Consider the following 5,496-nt stretch of genomic DNA (forward strand, 5'->3'; position numbering starts at 1 on the left):
CTGAGTAATAACCCTAACCCTAACCACTACTTGCCTAACCCTAACCCTAACCCTAACCTTAACCACTGACCCAAAAACCAGCTTTTTACCAATTGGGGACACGGCTTTTGTCCCCAATTGCACAAGCCGTCCCCAATCAACTGGTCTTAAGTCTGGTGTGTGTCCCTGAAAGTGACTTAAGTCATACCCACACACACACACACACACACACACACACACACACACGCACACAGTTTCCAATGTCCTCAGGAGATTCCTTATCTTTGGGTTAGTTTTTAAATCTATTAGCTTTGCTTTATTGTTCCCAAAATGAAATTGGAGGAGGGACTAAGGACGGTACGTTTGACTGTCTGTCCATCATGCACAATATCTCAGATACCACTGATTGGATTTTGACGAAAAGTTGGTGATACATGTTATTGCTCCATTCCAGCATTTCCAAAATTACACTGATCTCTTTGGATCCTGACAGTCCAGATATTCGAGGACCAGCGTGGATAAGCTGTTTGGATCATTCAGCAGTGGTTTGGGGGTCGGCATGAGGACAGCTTACTTTGCTAGATGTTGTTGTACTTTTAATGATCTGATTGGGCTTCTTCACTGGAACTGTCCTCTTCATTTGAGGGAACTTTCAGGTTGTTGAGGTGGGAGGTGGGCTGTTTTAAGTTCAGAAGGCAAACTGGTAGAGACACTATGCACAATATCATAAATTCTCAACAAACAAGTTGTGTGTATGTGTCAGTTTGTGTGTATGTGTACACAATGTGTGTGAGTAAGTGTGTGTGCGTGTGTGTGTGTGTTTGTGTAGGTGTGTGTGTGTGTGTGTGATCTCAGTGAACTGCATCAGTCCCTGCAGTAGCTTCCAGCTGCAGCAGTCAGTTCAGTCTCTGTTCAACGTGACTGAGGGATGTTTTTGTATGGCGCTTTATCACTGTGTGAACAGACGCTGACTATTGATATAGTGGAAACTCTTGACAGTAGTAAACTGCTTCATCTTCAGCCTGGACTCCACTGATGGTCAGAGTGAAGTCAGTCCCTGATCCACTGCCTGTAAAACGACCTGGAATCCCTGATACTTGAGAACTAGCTGAGTAAATGAGCAGTTTAGGAGTTTCTCCATCTCTCTGTTGGTACCAGGCTAAACGGTGGTAGCCACTCCAAACGAAAACCTTGGGACTGGTTCGACAGCTGATGGTGACCGATCCTCCCGGAGCAGACCTCACTGCTCCAGGCTGAGTCACTGTGATCTGGCCTCTGGTCTTTGAGGATACAGAGACAAAAACATAAACCACTGTCATTGTTTTCTCCGCTTCATTTCAGAAAGACGGATGTTCATAGAGAAGAGGAGTTTGATTCTCTGGATTTTACCTGTGAAGCAGTAGCAGAGGAGAGTCCAGATGAGGATGGAGATCAAAGTCATGTTTTGATGAGGAGGATTTCTGTGGCTTCTGTTGTCATGAAGGACAGCTGTCAGTCATCCAGTGTTCAACTCTCAGGACTATAAACTCTCCCAGAGCACTGGAGCATGGTGCTGCTGATGCAAAGTGGCTCTCTATGGAAATGCTCTGACTGACTCCAACAGGGACTTGGATTACTGTGATGATGCTGTTTCTAAATGGATCAATCAAGTTACCAAACTCTTGATTAACAATGTATTCACGCAAAATTTTATGTAGATTTGGCTTGATGTCTATAAACAAGTTTTCTTCAAGGATATCTCATGTCTTGTTTTAGTTTACTGCTAGAGAAATCAATATCACTACAAGATAAATTAACAATACACAAATAAAAAAAGATTAAAGTTGGAACTTTGGTGCATAATTTGATAGTTTAGCTTGTTATTACATCAGTTAGCTAAAGTTTTATGAACTGAAAATAATTTTGGTGAGTTTGTTTTGTTCACAGTGAGAGAGCCGTGTCTCTCTAGAGTGAGAGGTTTTTGTACGGCAGCTCAATGAGTTTGTATCACTGTGGTACACTTTTGGTGGAGGAACCAGACTGGATGTTGGAAATAAGTTCACCTATCTAATGTTTTTATTAATCTATTAGCTACACTTTAATGTCTTGCATATGCAATGCACTTTAGAGCAAAATATTTGACTTTCCATGTTAATATATAATTTTTAAACAAACAGTTTTCTCTCACCAGTGAAAAAACACATTAATAAATGTCATCCAAATGACCAATCTAATTATTATAAGTTCTTGGGCCAGAGGAGAAAGCATGTATTCATAACTCTTAGTTTAATGTTGCATCTTGAGGCATTGTAGTTTTACATTTGTCTGGTAAAGTGAGAGAGCCGTGTCTCTCTAGAGTGAGAGGTTTTTGTACAGCGGCTCAATGAGTTTGTATCACTGTGGTTGACTTTTGGTGGAGGAACCAGACTGGATGTTGGAAGTAAGTTTCTGCACAAATTTTCAATATCATATTATTTATTAAGGCTTTAATTCATGTGTTGGAATTTTAGAAGTAGATTTAAATTTCTTGTGCCTTATACTCTCCTTTTCTTTTCTCTGTTTCTCTCCTTAACCATGGAGTCTAACTTACAGCTGCTTTACTGCACTTTTCTTTACACATTGTAGGACTGTCAAAAGTCAACAGCTTGAGCTTAAAAAATTACTGTTTTTGAAATGGTTTGCCAGATTCTTTTTTAATTTCCCAGTTTTACCATAAATGTAAGTCAAATTAAAACTAAAGTAATGAGCGTTTCTATATACCTGAAAATTTGAAAATGTAGCAAAATCTCATGCTTTCAAATATAGCCTGCTTTAACATTATTTTGACAGTTTGCTAATTCTAATTGCTGTTTGTTTTAAATTTAACCCCTTCTTCAACACAATCCATGTGTTAGTATGCATTTATATTTTGACCATTATTTCAACCAAATCATAGAAAATTTTAAAATGTATTGGTAATCTAATTCTTTTATATTTTTCACTTTTTAAATAAAATACAGTTAGAGAAGATTGAAAATTTAGAGGAACTTTTTAAAATGTAGCAAATACATGCTGATATGCATGAGAGGCTTCTTAAAGGGAAGTGAAACAATGTGTGAGTGAGTGACTGGTGGAGCATAAAAACCATCTGACAGAAACTCCTTAAAGGGGAAAATCGACGCTCACACAGTAAAGGTGTCAAACCGCCTGGTGATTGATTGACAGCTGCAGCCTTCCTGTCCTCTAAGCTGATTGGTGTCTCCTAGGTGATGTCCGTCCCACCCTGACGGTGCTGCCCCCCTCCAACGTGGAGCTGCAGCAGGGGAAGGCCACGCTCATGTGCCTGGCCAACAAGGGCTTCCCCTCAGACTGGAGGCTGGCCTGGAAGGTGGACGGCAGCAGCAGCAGCAGCTGGGAGGAGAGCAGGAGCTCCGGGGTGCTAGAGAAGGACGGCCACTACAGCTGGAGCAGCACCCTGAGGCTCCCTGCAGACCAGTGGAGGAAAGTGGGTTCTGTGACCTGTGAGGTCACCCAGGGCTCCCAGTCTCCCCTCTCTGAGACACAGAGGAGAGACCAGTGTTCCCAGTCCTGACTGGGACTGCTGCTACTGGTTTTACTCTGCTACTGCTCTCAGTCTGCACTCAGCACTATAGTCTCTCTCTCTCTCTCTCTCTCTCTCTCTCTCTCTCTCTCTCTCTCTCTCTCTCTCTCTCTCTGTCTGTCTCTCTCTCTCTGAAATAGTAATGTTTTCTTGCTCACAATAATGCTGATATATTTGATATTTCAAAACAATAAAGATCTTTACACCAAATCAGTTGTTTCCATGGATATTATTGTAAAAATAACAGATGTCTTATTATGCTGTCTTAATGGTAACAGCGGTTCCATTAAATCAACAGAGACTGAACTCGTCTCAGTGTAAAGTGACCAGGATTGTATAAATACTGGTGATGATTTGAGAATAAATGATGGGATTATGTAATGCATTGTCAAACATTCATAAACTCTCTGAGTGCCACATGAAAGTTATTGTGTTTACCGGTGGTATCCTAAAGATGGGCAGGAACTAGGTGTGGATGTAAGGATGAAAGGAGGCCATTTTCATCTTTAAAGATCCCTTGTCACGGCCTTCATGACTGGAGAAAAATTGCTCACATTCATTGTTTGCAGATTTCTCTGTAAGTTTGAACCTAGATAGCAAATCAAATTTTTTAACCGTTTAAATAGAAAATCGCCCAATGATCCCTCATTACCATATTGGTAAGGTTTCTGGTTGTGTCAAGTTTATACTATATCCAGAAAATATGGTGAATCTATGTAATAATTCTACAAAAGTAGTAAGAGAAATTTCAGGTTTGGAAATAAAAAGCAGAATATCATCAGCATAGAGGGATATAACATGAGTGTGTTCTGTCTCTGCAAAGGGATTGAGCACTGAGGCAAATAAAAGTGGTGGCAAGGAACTGTTGAAAGTAAAAGCTATAGGAAAAGCTAGAGGACTTAAAAATTAAAAGGAAAAAGGATGATTGACAGAATGTTGTTCAGTTTTTTAGGCTGAATCAATCACAACAAGTCTTGTGTGTGTTTGTGTTTGGACTGAATCAGCCTTCCCAGCCTTCCCAGTCTTCCCAGTCTTGGTTTGAGAGGGTGGAGAAGGAACAGCTGAATGATTGGGAAGTTGACTTTCAGCAGGTTGGAGGTCAGCATGGGGAGGTCAAACATGAATAGAGCTGGATTGACACATAGAAACACAGCAAAGAAAATACATCTCTACTTTAACCTCAAACCTCTCTTTGAGCTTGAGAGAATTGTTTGACTGATCACACAGTAACAAAAATATAATATATTGACATCAATATTATTGAATTTTATGATACATTAAATTGTTGTTTGTACTGTTGCAGAATCTAACTTATTAACTCTTATTAATCTTAAGAGTTCAAATTATTTCATTTGAGTTTGTTCAGTTTATTTGACTGAAAGTATACCTCCTGAGCGGTCCCGCCTACGTCGCCGGTCTCCAGGTCGTCCTTCAGACCGCTCCGCCGGTCTGGTCGTCCGCCTGCCTGTCCTCCCAAGCTGCTCCACCTGTCTGGTCGTCCTCCTGTCCGTCCTCCAGACCGCTCCGCCGGTCTGGTCGTCCGTCTGCCCGTCCTCCAGACCGCTCCGCCGGTCTGGTCGTCCGCCTGCCCATCCTCCCAAGCTGCTCCACCTGTCTGGTCGTCCTCCTGTCCGTCCTCCAGACCTGGTCCGCCGGTCTGGTCGTCCGCCTGCCCGTCCTCCGGAGCTGCTTCTTCTACATCGCCAGCTTCCAGGTCGATCTCCGGAGCCGCTCCGTCTTCTTCGCCAGTATCCAGGCCGTCATCCAGACCGTCATCCAGACCTGCACTGCCCTTCTGTCCTGCCTCCAGGCCGTCCGCCTGAGGCTTCCGGCTTGGCCTCTGTCCTGCCTCCAGGCTGTCCGCCTGAGGTCTCCCGCTCCGCTCCTGTCCTGCCCCCAGGCCACTTGCCCCTGATTTGGGTCCTAATCCCTGCCCCCTGACACATAGATTCCTTGTA

General features: G+C 42.7%; 1 pseudogene; it reads left to right on the plus strand.

Annotated features, from left to right (window-relative positions):
• Positions 1-309: 309 nt before the first annotated feature.
• Positions 310-3,529, plus strand: LOC144542916 (Ig kappa-b4 chain C region pseudogene; annotated as a pseudogene).
• Positions 3,530-5,496: the final 1,967 nt, after the last annotated feature.

The sequence above is a fragment of the Centroberyx gerrardi genome, chromosome 19 (genome assembly GCF_048128805.1).
Source record: "Centroberyx gerrardi isolate f3 chromosome 19, fCenGer3.hap1.cur.20231027, whole genome shotgun sequence".
NCBI classification, from domain to species: domain Eukaryota; kingdom Metazoa; phylum Chordata; class Actinopteri; order Beryciformes; family Berycidae; genus Centroberyx; species Centroberyx gerrardi.